We start from the raw sequence: 13,179 nt of genomic DNA on the forward strand, positions 1-13,179 counted from the left end.
TTTTTTTAATACTTAAAATTAAATCTGTGTGTTGTGCTGCTTCGTTTAATATGTGATCTATGAAATCATATTCCCCTTAAATTTAGGATCTGCAATGTATTCATGCAGCTAAGTTATAAAGGCCAATTATGGTATATGCTCACAGTGAAGTAATATGCAACATACTGATGGGCTGCGGAAAATTCCTCATTTTGAGATCTTAGCATCTGTGACCCCCATGCAACCAACACTCTGCTCTGCCAGTTGGCAATGTATAAAGGATGTCTCTTTCCTGATTCATAGCAGCAGCATCCAAACACTTTAGCTGTGAGCCATAGTTTAGGACATTCATCCAGAGGTGTACCTATGCTTTCTGGCACCCTGGGCAAGAGTTCAGTTTGGCACCCCCACTCCCTCCTCCCCCCAGCGCATATGCGAGCTGAATCCTGACCGCGAGTATATTACACACTGTTAGGATTGGCTTCAAGGCTTCATTTTATAATTAAAGGACTAGTCCAGGTTTTAGATTAAAGTCTGCAGCCACTCTATGTGACTTTTAGGATTCTGCCTTGCACAAGTATGCGATTTGTATACTTCTGGCCACATTCCGACTAGACGTGTCTGGCCTCGCTCAATTCATTTTCATTGAGTGAGGCCACGCATGTCTAGTCGGCACGTGACCACATATATGTAAATCGCCGGCACTGTGAGAAGTCAGAAGTCTGCAGTCACCTAGAATGACTGAAGGCTCATCACAAACTTAAATAACCCCTTTAATCCTCCTAACATACACTACCGTTCAAAAGTTTGGGGTCATTTAGAAATTTCATTATTTTTTAAAGAAAAGCACATTTTTTTTCAATGAAGCTAACATATAAAGGAATCAGTAATACACTCTATACATTGTTAATGTGGTAAATGACTATTCTAGTTGCAAACGTCTTGTTTTTATTGCAATATCTACATAGGTGTATAGAGGCCCATTTCCAACAACCACCACTCCAGTGTTTTAATGGTACATTGTGTTTGCTGTGTAAGAAGGCTAATGAATGTTTAGAAAACCCTCGAAAACCCTTACACAAGTATGTTAGCCCAGCTGAAAACAGTTTGGCTGATGTGAGAAGCTATAAAATTGACCTTCCTTTGAGCTAGTTGGTAATCTGGAGCATTACATTTCTTTGTTCTATAAAACTCTCAAAATGACCAGAAAAAGAGAACTTTCATGTGAAACTCGACAGTCTATTCTTGTTCGAAGAAATGAAGGCTATTCCATGCGAGAAATTGCCAAGAAATTGAAGATTTTCTACAACGGTGTATACTACTCCCTTCGGAGGTGTAACGGGTCTGGGAGGCGGAACCTCTGAGCTACTATACAAGGGGGCGGTCCTTGTAAGGGAGCGGGTGGCGACCAGGCAGGCAGTCACAGCAGGTGACCGGGACAGTCTCTAGAAGAACGGGCAGGAGGTCGCGGCAAGTGACCGGGGCAGTCTCTGGATGAACGGGCAGATGGTCACGGCAAGTGACCGGGGCAGTCTCTGGGTGAACGGGCAGATGGTCACGGCAAGTGACCGGGGCAGTCTCTGGGTGAACGGGCAGATGGTCACGGCAAGTGACCGGGGCAGTCTCTGGGTAAAGGGTTGGTACGACCTGTGGCGGCTGATGGTAGACGTGAGCTCCCAGGTGAGCAGGCGAGAGTCTCTGGATAAACGGGTGGTCACAGCATGTGACGGCGGAGCCTCCAGGAAGACCAACAGACAGGCGGCAGATGAGCGCTCCCAGGTGAGCGGGCAGAAGTCTCTGGACAGGCGGGTGGTCACAGCACGTGACGGCAGAGCCTCCAGGTAGGCTAGCAGACAGGCAGCAGATGAGCGCTCCCAGGTGAGCGGGCAGGAGTCACTGGACAGGCAGGTGGTCACAGCACGTGACGGCAGAGCCTCCAGGTAGGCTAGCAGGCAGGTAGCAGATGTGCGCTCCCAGGTGAGCGGGCAAGCTGGTCCATAGACAGACTGACAGGAGTAGTAAGGCAGACCGTCGGACCTCAGGCTAGCAGGCAGGTAGCAGGATATCAGGCAGGAATTAGACAGCAGACTGGCAGGAATCTGGCAGGTATCTGGCAGGTAACTGGCAACGGGACCTGAGGGCTGAAGCAGAGTAGTGAACAGTGCTACAACATTGCTCGGGCACCTCCATTTTGGAGGAGGTGCCTTTTATATGGGAGGTCCTCCGGCAATTGGCCGGGGACTCCTTAGGACGGCGCGCGCGGTCCCTTTAAGAGAGGGGGAGCGCGCGCGCGCGCGCGCCCTAAGCACACTGCCGGGGAAGGAGCGCGTGCCGGAAGCAGCGGGGAGAGCAGCGCTGGAGGACGCCGCGCCAGGAGCGGGGAGGTGAGAGGGACGGCGTCTCTGCCTAGAACGGGGCAGAGACGCCGATGCTACAGGAGGCGAGCACAAACAGGCTCTAACCTGAGTAGAAAGAGGATTGGGAGGCCCCGCTGCACAACTGAGCAATAAGACAAGTACATTAGAGTCTCTAGTTTGAGAAATCGACGCCTCACAGCTCCTCAACTGGCAGCTTCATTAAATAGTACACGCAAAACGCCAGTGTCAACGTCTACAGTGAAGAGGCGACTCCGGGATGCTGGCCTTCAGGGCAAAATGGCAAAGAAAAAGCCATATCTGAGACTGGATAATAAAAGGAAAAGATTAATATGGGCAAAAGAACACAGATATTGGACAGAGGAAGATTGGAAAAAAGTTTTATGGACAGACGAATCAAAGTTTGAGGTGTTTGGATCACACAGAAGAACATTTGTGAGACGCAGAAAAACTGAAAAGATGCTGGAAGAGTGCCTGACGCCGTCTGTCAAGCATGGCGGAGGTAATGTGATGGTCTGGGGTTGCTTTGGTGCTGGTAAAGTGGGAGATTTGTTCAAGGTAAATGGGATTTTGAATAAGGAAGGTTATCACTCCATTTTGCAACGCCATGCCATTGTTAGAACTCTCCTGTTAGTTTTTTTTTAGTTTGCTGGTCACATGACCATTTTTGCCTATTTAATCCGGCTCCGCCCTCCTGGTCTTGCTGGACTTCATTGTATTTACTACTCTTGAGCTAGCTTGGTGCTCTGTTGCCGTTCTCTGTTAGTTTTGCTAGGTCTTCTGACCTCTATGCTTTTTGTTGTGTGTTTGTCTTTGACTGCTACTATTTCTGCTAGGAGGTGTCCAACTTATCCCAGTCCCTAGTTCTTGTAGGGATCCCTCCCTCACATCTATAGGTCTTCGTACAGACTAGCCGAGGACTTTAGCGGGTCTGATCGCAGGATCAGGTTCCCCGTTATATCGTAGGGATCTAGTTTAGTTCTATTGTAGGGACAGTTCTCCTGTCTTTCCTTAGTCTCTGTAGCAGATCATAACAGTAAGTCCAGCCCTGAAAGAAAAAAAAAAATTTTCTCTAAGGAAAGACCTCCAGTTTTCCATCATGGTCTCGGTTCAAGGTTTGGCTCAATGCTTGCAGGGACTCTCTCTGGAGGTGGCCGAGCTCCAACAACACGTGAGTAGCTGTTCTGGAGCGCATTTTGTGGAACCAAAGGTACGTCTGCCTGATCTATTTTTTGGCGAACAACAAGATTTTTTTTCTTTTAAAAATGCTTGTTTATTGTATTTTCGTTTGAGACCCGGATCCTCTGGTGATGAATCACAGTGCATAGGGTTCATAATGTCACTTTTGCGCAAAGATCCTCAGAGTTGGGCCTTCTCTCTCCAACCTAGTGATCCGTGCTTTAGATCAGTGGATAGTTTTTTTCTGCTTTGGGTTTGTTGTATGATGATCCTGATCGTGTCTCATCTGCTGAGTCTGAATTGAGACGTTTGAGGCAGGGATCAGGTAATGTGGAAAAATAATGTTCTCACTTCCGTCGGTGGTCTGCCCAGGTGGGGTGGAACGATTCAGCTTTGAAAAGCTTGTTTCTTGCAGGGCTAGGTGAAAGGATTAAGGATTTACTGATTGCTTATCCCACACCTGGAAACTTGCAGGAGGCAATGCAATTAGCTATACGGGTGGACAGGAGACTGCGTGCAAGGGTTAATGAGAGCAAATCCTCTGCTATGTCAGCTCCGAGTCCTGAGAGGGTCTGTGCTGACAATGGAGAGCCGATGGAGATTGGGGCGATGACACCCCGCTCTCAGGAAAAAGACCGCAGACTTTCTGAAGGCTTGTGCTTCTATTGCGGAAATTCTGGTCATTTTATTAAGAACTGTGTGCTTCGTATGAAGAAAGAAAAAAAAATGGTCAGTTATGCCCGTATTGCCTGTTTAAATTCTAAGGGAGTATTCCTATCTGCCACTACTGCTGCTCAGGATGAATTAATTGAATTTCGGGTATTTGTGGATTGTGGTTCTACTCTGAATGTGATTGATGGGGGATTCTTGGAAAAACTTAGATTAGAACCTAAAACTTTGTCATCCCCTATTGCTGTGGTTTCTGTTGATGGCTCTCCCTTGAAGAGTGTTACTCATAAGGTCTGTGAATTTCCCCTCACTATTAATGGTATTCACCAAGAAAATTTGGATTTGGTGGTATTGGATAATTTGCCTTCTCCAGTAATATTGGGGTTACCCTGGTTAAAATTGCACAATCCTGTACTGGATTGGTCTACCAATGAAATTAAGTCCTGGAGCCCTAAGTGCTATGACAAGTGTTGTAACGGACGTATTGCTGCTGTGGATAAAGGTGAATTACCTGTACCTATTCAGGATTTTTGGAGAGTTTTTTCTGAAGAGGAGTCACAAATTTTGCCTCCCCATAGAGACTATGATTGTACCATTCAATTTGTCCCTGGAGCGACTCTTCCTAAAAGTCGTTTATTTAATCTTACTATTCCTGAGAGAAAGGCTTTGGAGGAATACATACAGACAAGCTTGGCCGCCGGTCACATTAGGCCTTCCAAGTCTCCTGTGGCTGTTGGATTTTTTTTTGTAAAAAAAAAAGATGGTGGTTTACGTCCTTGTCTGGACTTTCGTGAGATTAATAAAATTACTGTACGCAATCCTTACCCACTGCCATTGATTCCTGATTTATTTAACCAGTTAGTGGGGGCCAAGTGGTTCTCTAAAATTGATCTCCGGGGGGCATACAATTTGTTGCGCATGAAGGAGGGTGATGAATGGAAGACTGCTTTTAACACTCCTGTGGGTCATTTTGAGAATCTGGTTATGCCTTTTGGTCTTACCAATGCTCCAGCATTTTTTCAGAATCTTATTAATGACATCCTTAGACCTTTAATCGGCAAAAATGTGGTTGTGTATTTGGATGACATTCTGATTTATTCGCCTGATCTGGAGTCTCATTGGCGGAGCGTACCTGAGGTATTACAGTTATTAATGGACAATTCGCTTTTTGCTAAGCTGGAGAAATGTGAGTTCGCTGTACAGAGAATTAGTTTTTTGGGCTACATTATCTCCAGTGAAGGTTTTGAGATGGACCCGGTTAAAGTTCAAGCTGTGCAGGAATGGCCTAGGCCTATTGGTTTGAAATCGATACAGAGGTTTTTGGGTTTCGCCAATTATTACAGAAAATTCCTAAAAAAAATTTCTATTATTGTCAAACCGCTGACCGATCTCATCAGGAAAGGTGCTAATGCGGTTCAGTGGACTTCTGAGGCCATTGAAGCTTTTGTGTTTCTAAAGGAGAGGTTCACCTCTGCTCCCATCCTTATGCAGCCTGATGTGACTAAGCCGTTTTTGGTTGAGGTTGATGCTTCTTCGGTGGGGGTCGGTGCGGTGTTGTCTCAGGAAAACAAGGATGGAGTACATCCCTGTGCCTTTTTTTCAAAAAAATTTTCTGAGACTGAACTTAATTACGATATTGGTAATCGGGAATTGCTGGCGATTAAACTCGCATTTGAACACTGGCGTCACCTCTTGGAAGGTGCTGAATTTCCCATTCAGGTTTTCACTGATCATAAAAATCTGATCTATCTTGATGCTGCCAAGCGCTTGAATGCCCGTCAGGCTAGGTGGGCACTTTTTTTGTCACGGTTTAATTTTTCCGTTACTTACATCCCGGGTACCAAGAATGTTAAAGCGGATGCTTTGTCTCGCAGCTTTTCTCCCATGGTCGGTGTTGAGGAGGAAGAGGAGAGCATTTTACAAGAAGGTGTTGTGATTGCTGCTTTGGACTCCGTTTTGGAGGATGAGATTCTTAAAGCTCAGGAGAATGCCCCATCTAACACTCCCCATGGGAGGTTGTTTGTGCCTAGGACCTTTAGGAGACATTTGTTTGTTGAGTGTCATGAGTCTCGGTTGGCAGGTCATCCAGGAATTTCTGAGACCAAGAGACTTGTGGGTCGCAGTTTTTGGTGGCCTGGATGGCAGAAGGAAGTCATTAAGTGGGTGCGCCAATGTACTGTGTGTGCTAGATCCAAGTCTTCGCATGCTCCTGCTGCGGGGTTGCTTTGCCCTCTGGAGGTTCCTAGTGCACCTTGGACACATCTGGCTATGGACTTTATTACTGACCTTCCCCCCTCTGAAGGTTTCACGGTCATCTGGGTGGTCGTGGACCGTTTTTGCAAGATGTGTCACTTGGTTCCCTTCATCAAACTGCCTTGCGCTAAGACACTCGCTAAGGCCTTTGTCAAGGATATTGTCAGACTCCATGGTGTTCCTACTGACATTGTTTTTGATAGGGGACCTCAGTTCATGGCTCGTTTTTGGCGTGCCTTTTGTGACAGGTTGGGAGTTCATTTGTCATTTTCATCTGGATATCATCCTGAGTCTAATGGCCAGACAGAAAGGAAGAACCAGGATGTTGAGCAGTTCTTGCGTTGTTTTGTGGCAGACAATCAAGAGGGGTGGTCTGAGTTTCTGCCACTTGCTGAATTTGCTCTTAACAACCATACATCCTCTTCTGCTGGGTGTTTTCCTTTTTTTTGTTGTTCTGGGAGACCTCCGTCTTTTGGGTCATTCTCCAAATTGGTTTCGGCTGTGCCTGAGGAGGAGAGTTTTTCCGGTGATTTGGAGAGAGTTTGGATGGATGTGCGTGGTAATCTTCAGGAGGCTAACAAAAAATCTAAGAGGTACTTTGATAGGAAACGGCAAGAGGTTTTGTTTGCTGTTGGTGACATGGTTTGGTTGTCCTCTAAGAATCTGCGATTGAGGATTCCTTCTAAAAAATTGGGTCCCAAGTTCGTAGGGCCCTTTAAGGTGCTTCAGATAGTTAACCAATCTGCTGTTAGGTTGGAGGTTCCTACGTCCTGGAAGATTAACCCGGTGTTTCATGTTTCTCTGTTGAAAAAAGCTGATGTGTCGGATGGTGACGCCTCTGCCACTGTTCCTCCGGTGGTGGAGGACGGGGAATATGAAATTTCCCGCATCCTAAATTCTAGACGGTATAGAGGGAGTTTGCAGTATCTCGTCGCTTGGAAGGGTTTCGGACCTGAGGATAACTCATGGGTGAGGGCGGATGATGTTTCTGCTTCCAGACTTGTCAGAGCGTTTCACAGGAGGTTTCCTGGTAAGCCTGGGCATAGGGGATCCGGAGGATCCTCTTAGAAGAGGGGGTACTGTTAGAACTCTCCTGTTAGTTTTTTTTTAGTTTGCTGGTCACATGACCATTTTTGCCTATTTAATCCGGCTCCGCCCTCCTGGTCTTGCTGGACTTCATTGTATTTACTACTCTTGAGCTAGCTTGGTGCTCTGTTGCCGTTCTCTGTTAGTTTTGCTAGGTCTTCTGACCTCTATGCTTTTTGTTGTGTGTTTGTCTTTGACTGCTACTATTTCTGCTAGGAGGTGTCCAACTTATCCCAGTCCCTAGTTCTTGTAGGGATCCCTCCCTCACATCTATAGGTCTTCGTACAGACTAGCCGAGGACTTTAGCGGGTCTGATCGCAGGATCAGGTTCCCCATTACATCGTAGGGATCTAGTTTAGTTCTATTGTAGGGACAGTTCTCCTGTCTTTCCTTAGTCTCTGTAGCAGATCATAACAGCCATACCCTGTGGACAGCGTTTGATTGGAGCCAATTTCATCCTACAACAGGACAATGACCCAAAGCACACCTCCAAATTATGCATGAACTATTTAGGGAAGAAGGAGGCAGCTGGTATTCTAGCTGTAATGGAGTGGCCAGTGCAGTCTCCAGATCTCAACCCCATTGTGCTGTTGTGGGAGCAGCTTGACCGTATGATACTCAAAAAATGCCCATCAAGCCAATCCAACTTGTGGGAGGGGATTCAGGAAGCACGGGGGGGGGGAATTTCTCAAGATTACCTCAGCAAATTAACAGCTAGAATGGCAAAGGTCTGCGATGCTGGAATTGCTGCAAAGGGAGCATTCTTTGACGAAAGCAAAGTTTGAAGGAGAAAATTATTCTTTCAAATAAAAATCATTATTTCTAACCTTGTCAATGTCTGGACTATATTTTCTAATCATTTTGCAACTCATTTGATAAATAAAAGTATGAGTTTTCATGGAAAACACAAAATTATCTGGGTGACCCCAAACTTTTGAACTGTAGTGTAAATAAAAATATGAGAATTAGTCCGTATCACAAAAAACATTTACGTCCAGGTACCTGATAGATGACGTTGTCTCTGGAGTCGTTCTCTTTCGTTTCTTCATCTTGTCCAGACGCCATGATGACTTTTCTCATTCACAGCTCATCTCTGCAGACTTCCATCTTCTCCGGTCTTCTGCAGCACATCCCCACACGATGCCCTTAAAGATAGCTGAGTCATTATAATGCTCCTGAATAAAAATATCTTCCCTATGCTGAGCCCTTGAATAAATAATTGCCCCTCATTATATTCCCTGCGCAAAATATGACCCCCACACTGTCCCTCTTATGTTACATGCTCTCCACACTGCCCTCTCCTTTCCATACTGGGCCCCCTCTTCACACGGTCCTCTCACACTGTGTCCCCCTATAGGGCCCATTCTCTATACTGTGACTCATCATCACACTCCCCCTCCTTGGCATACTGTCCCTTCCTGGCTGTGCCCTTACACTGTCACCCCATACTACACACCCAACACTACTCAGTCTCCATTCTGTGCCCACTCACACTTTTCTCCCCCCATTATTCCCCCCTCCTCCTCATACTGTCTTCTCTCACATCCCCCTGCTAACCATACTGTCTCTTCATAAATTTACCCTCACACACCCCCCCCACCAATTCCCCATACTGTGTCTGCACACATCACATTACCTTTCTTCGCTCCCAATATTGTGTGTACGCACCCATTCTCCCCCTTCTGTGTCCGCACCAATCACCCACACACACAATCTCTCCTACTCCTCTCTCCACACCAAATCTCTCCCCCACACTAAATCTCCCCCCAACAATATAATAAATCTCCCCTCAGCCATACAATAAACCCCCCCCTCATCCATACAATAAATCTCCCCCCCACACTAAAACTTCCCCCAGCCATGCAATAAATCTCCCCCCAGAAATATAATAAATCTTCCCCAGCCATACCATATATCACCACCCACAGTAAATCACCCCCTAGCCATACCATAAATCATCCCCTAGACATACCATAAGTCACCCCCTAGCCACACCATAAATCATCCTTCAGCCATACCATAAATCACCCCCCCGTAGTAATTCAACCCCCAGCCATACCATAAATCATCCCCCATAGTAAATAACCTCCCAGCCATACCATAAATCACCCCCGATAGTAAATCACTCCCATAGTAAATCACTCTCTGTCACGGAAGGTGTGGGAAAGACTTAGTGCAACACAAAGGGAAAGGAACCCAGACAATAGGGAAAGGGGGGAGTGGAGACCTAGTCTGGTCTAGTGTCACTCTGTCTCAACCACCGTCCCTATATTGGCTCTTCACCAATCGCCACACGCGTGCCTCTCCCTGACTTTCCCTGGCATATAGCTAAGGTTAGGGAAGGAAGGAGATGAGCACTAGTCGATCTCCACTAAACTCTATTGACAACAAGGGTAGGCAAATGGGGGGAATTGCTTAGCTTTAGACGACTCCAAACAAATGCGCACACGGCCTCAAGCTCCAGAGAGGACGAAGTACTGCTCTTGCTAAAGCCTCACAAGAAGTAATGACTATCGCCGACACCTCCCTCTCATACACACCAGGTATTTATACACCCAGGCCAGGGAGCAAATTAGCCAGAGGGAGGTAGCCTCTTGGTCCTAGAGACAGCTTGGTCCTAAGAAGATGTCTGTAATGCCAAACGTAGAGACCTTCTGCAACCAACTGAAGGGCGACTGTCTATCATCTCTGACACACCCGTGACACTCTCCAGCCATACCATAAATCACCCCCCAGACATACCAAAGATCACCCCCCATAGTAAATTACCCCCTAGCCATACAAAAAAATCTCCTCCCAGCCATACCATAAATCACCCTCCATAGTAAATCAGCTCCCAGCCATACCATAAATCACCCCCCAGCCATACGATAAATCACCCGCCATAGTAAATGACCCACATAGTAAATCACCCTCCCAGTCATAGCATAAATCATCCCCCAGCCATACAATAAATCACCCCCCCGCCATACAATAAATCACCCCCCATAATGAATCTTCACCTCCATTCCATCTTTGGTGTCCTCAGCTCTGAAGCACAGAGCACTTTCCACCAATGTGCACCTCTGCAGCTGCAGCGCCGGTGAGCGACATCAGCAGCGTGATCACATGACCTGAGGTCAGAGCTTCAACGCTGGGAGCCGACACGCTGTAGCTTGACAGCCTGCTCAGAGAACTGCCGACTCCCAGTCCGGGGGCGGCAGAATGCTGCCATTGGGGGAGACACATCGGCCAGCCGCATTAAGCAGTCCGACTGCTCCCCACTGCCGGCTGCGCCCAGGGCACATGCCCCGGCTGCTCCCCCCCCAGATACGCCTCTGCATTCATCTATCTGGAGAAGTTGGGATTTGGGAACGGGTCACAGCACACCTGTTCTCCAAATATGAGCAGTGCAGATACTATTGGCTTATATAATATATCCAACTGTAGTGGTATGAATGCTTAATGGGAATCTGTCAGCAGGTATTTGCTGACAGCAGCATGATGTAGGCAAAGAGACCCTGAATCAATGATGTATAACTTACTGGGTGCAGCCATTCTGACACAGTCAGAGGTTTTTAGATTTAGCAATTCAGCAGAGCTGAGAAATATAACACTACCCACACCAGGCTCTCTGTGGCACAGCTATAGACTGTGAGCTGCTTATCACAGGAGGGGGCGGAGTTAGACCAGGGCTCATGTTTCCATCTAGTCACAGCAATGTTAATCTCAAGGTAATTAAACCTTCAGGCTAAGTAAATAACACCACACAGCCGGGCATGTTACAGTATTTTAACCCTTTTATTCATTCTGTCGGGCATGTCACTCGAGCACTCACGATACTCGGTGCATGGGATGTAAACTCAAGTAGCAAGCACTTGCACTCAACACTAGTCACCATATCGTCATCATTTTTTTTTCATTACTTTTGAAAAAATCTCAACCCCAATACTACCCTAACCCCAGCACAACCCTAACCCTAGCACAACCCTAACTTTAACCCTAACCCTAGCACAACCCTACACCTAGCACAACCCTAACCCTAGCTTTTATTTTTTACGCCTTTCTTCGTGCGGTATAAGTGATTAGACAACTTTATTCTTCCGGTCGGTGCAATTACAGCGATACCAAATTCATATCGGGTTTTTATGATTGGCAGCTGTCACACACTTAAAAACCCTTTTTTTTTTTGCGAAGACTAGTTATTGCATCACCATATTTTGAGAGCTATAATTGTTCCATATTTCGGCCAAAGAATCATGTGATGGCTTGTGTTTTGCAGTGCAAGTTGACGTTTTTATCGATACCATTTTCGGGGACGTGGCATTTTTGATCGCTTTCGATTCCAATTTTTGGGAGGCAGAATAAACAAAAACCAACAATTCAGGAATTGTTTTTTTTTTTATGCCGATCCGCGTGTGGTAAAATTGATAAGGTAGCTTTATTCTTTGGGTCAGTATGTTTACAGCGATACCACGTTTATATAGTTTTTTTTTTAATGTTTTTGGTGTTTTTACGCAATAAAAACTATTTTATAGAAAAAATATTTTTTTTTGTATCGCTTTAGTCTGAGAGCTATAACTTTTTTATTTTTCGGCCTTTGGAGCTGTATGGCGGCTTATTTTTTGCGGGACAAGATGACTTTTTCAGCGGTACCATTTTTATTTACATTTGTCTTTTTGATCACATTTTATTCCATTTTTTGTTTGGCGGTATGATGATAAAGCATCGTTGTTTGCTTAGTTGTTTTTTTTTATTTTTTACCGTGTAGGGGTTAACTAGTGGGACAGTTTTATACGTCAACTCGTAAATATTTTTACTTTTTTTTTTTCACTTTCTGATACTCCCACTATGGGACTTTCACTTTTTGCAGTCTGATCCTGTATAGCATAGAGATGCAGGAGCATCTCTATGCTATCCAGGCTGTCAGCGCTGAAAAGGCAGAAGGTACTTTGATCACGCTCTGCGCATGATCAAAATAACTTCCTGCTGCCTGGTGACCTGGATGTCATCATGATGACATTGGGTTACCATGACAACTACTGGGACCTGACACAGACAGCGCAGGATGACGGAGAGGAGGTAAGTAAGCCGCGCTTACCTCCACTTGCTCCTGGAAATCTGCGATCGACTTAAGCATGTCACGGTGAGGAGACTTTTAAAGCTGCCATGCTCCTCTGGAAATATGCAAATTGTCTCTTCAGAGAGGAAGAGGATCAGAACTCTATTGCCACCTACAGGAAGTAGCAATCCTAAAAGTCAATAGTGACCCTTTAAGGAGCCTTATCACATGACATAGCATATATAATTGAGTTTCTGGTTCTTGCTTATATCCTAAGTCATGTTATAAGGCTACACCCCATACTGCCCCGGTTTGCCTATTCAGATGGAGCTGCCTAAAACTGACATGGAAATGTCAAAAGGCATAAAATTTTAGCGCATCCCTGCATTGCACAAAAATTGCCGTTATTCAAAGTGTTTTATGCGAGTTTCCTGGGCCAACATGTTTTCATGGCCGTACATATGGCTGCATCATCTATATATATTCAGACAAAACAGACTGCACGTTGACATCACAATAAAATACTAGTTCATATTAACGATTTTACGTGTCCTTGTGGAAGAAATCACAGCATGCACTAGTCTCATCTGTTTTGTG

General features: G+C 45.7%; 1 protein-coding gene across 1 annotated transcript in view; it reads left to right on the top strand.

The window, feature by feature from the left end:
* The window catches only part of ITPR3 (inositol 1,4,5-trisphosphate receptor type 3), a 373,063-nt gene that overhangs the window by 123,749 nt on the left and 236,135 nt on the right, over positions 1-13,179 (top strand). The gene's annotated exons all lie outside the window — the stretch shown is intronic.

Source organism: Phyllobates terribilis, unplaced genomic scaffold (assembly GCF_046119375.1).
Source record: "Phyllobates terribilis strain yellow unplaced genomic scaffold, ASM4611937v1 Scaffold_2__4_contigs__length_985480577, whole genome shotgun sequence".
NCBI lineage: Eukaryota > Metazoa > Chordata > Amphibia > Anura > Dendrobatidae > Phyllobates > Phyllobates terribilis.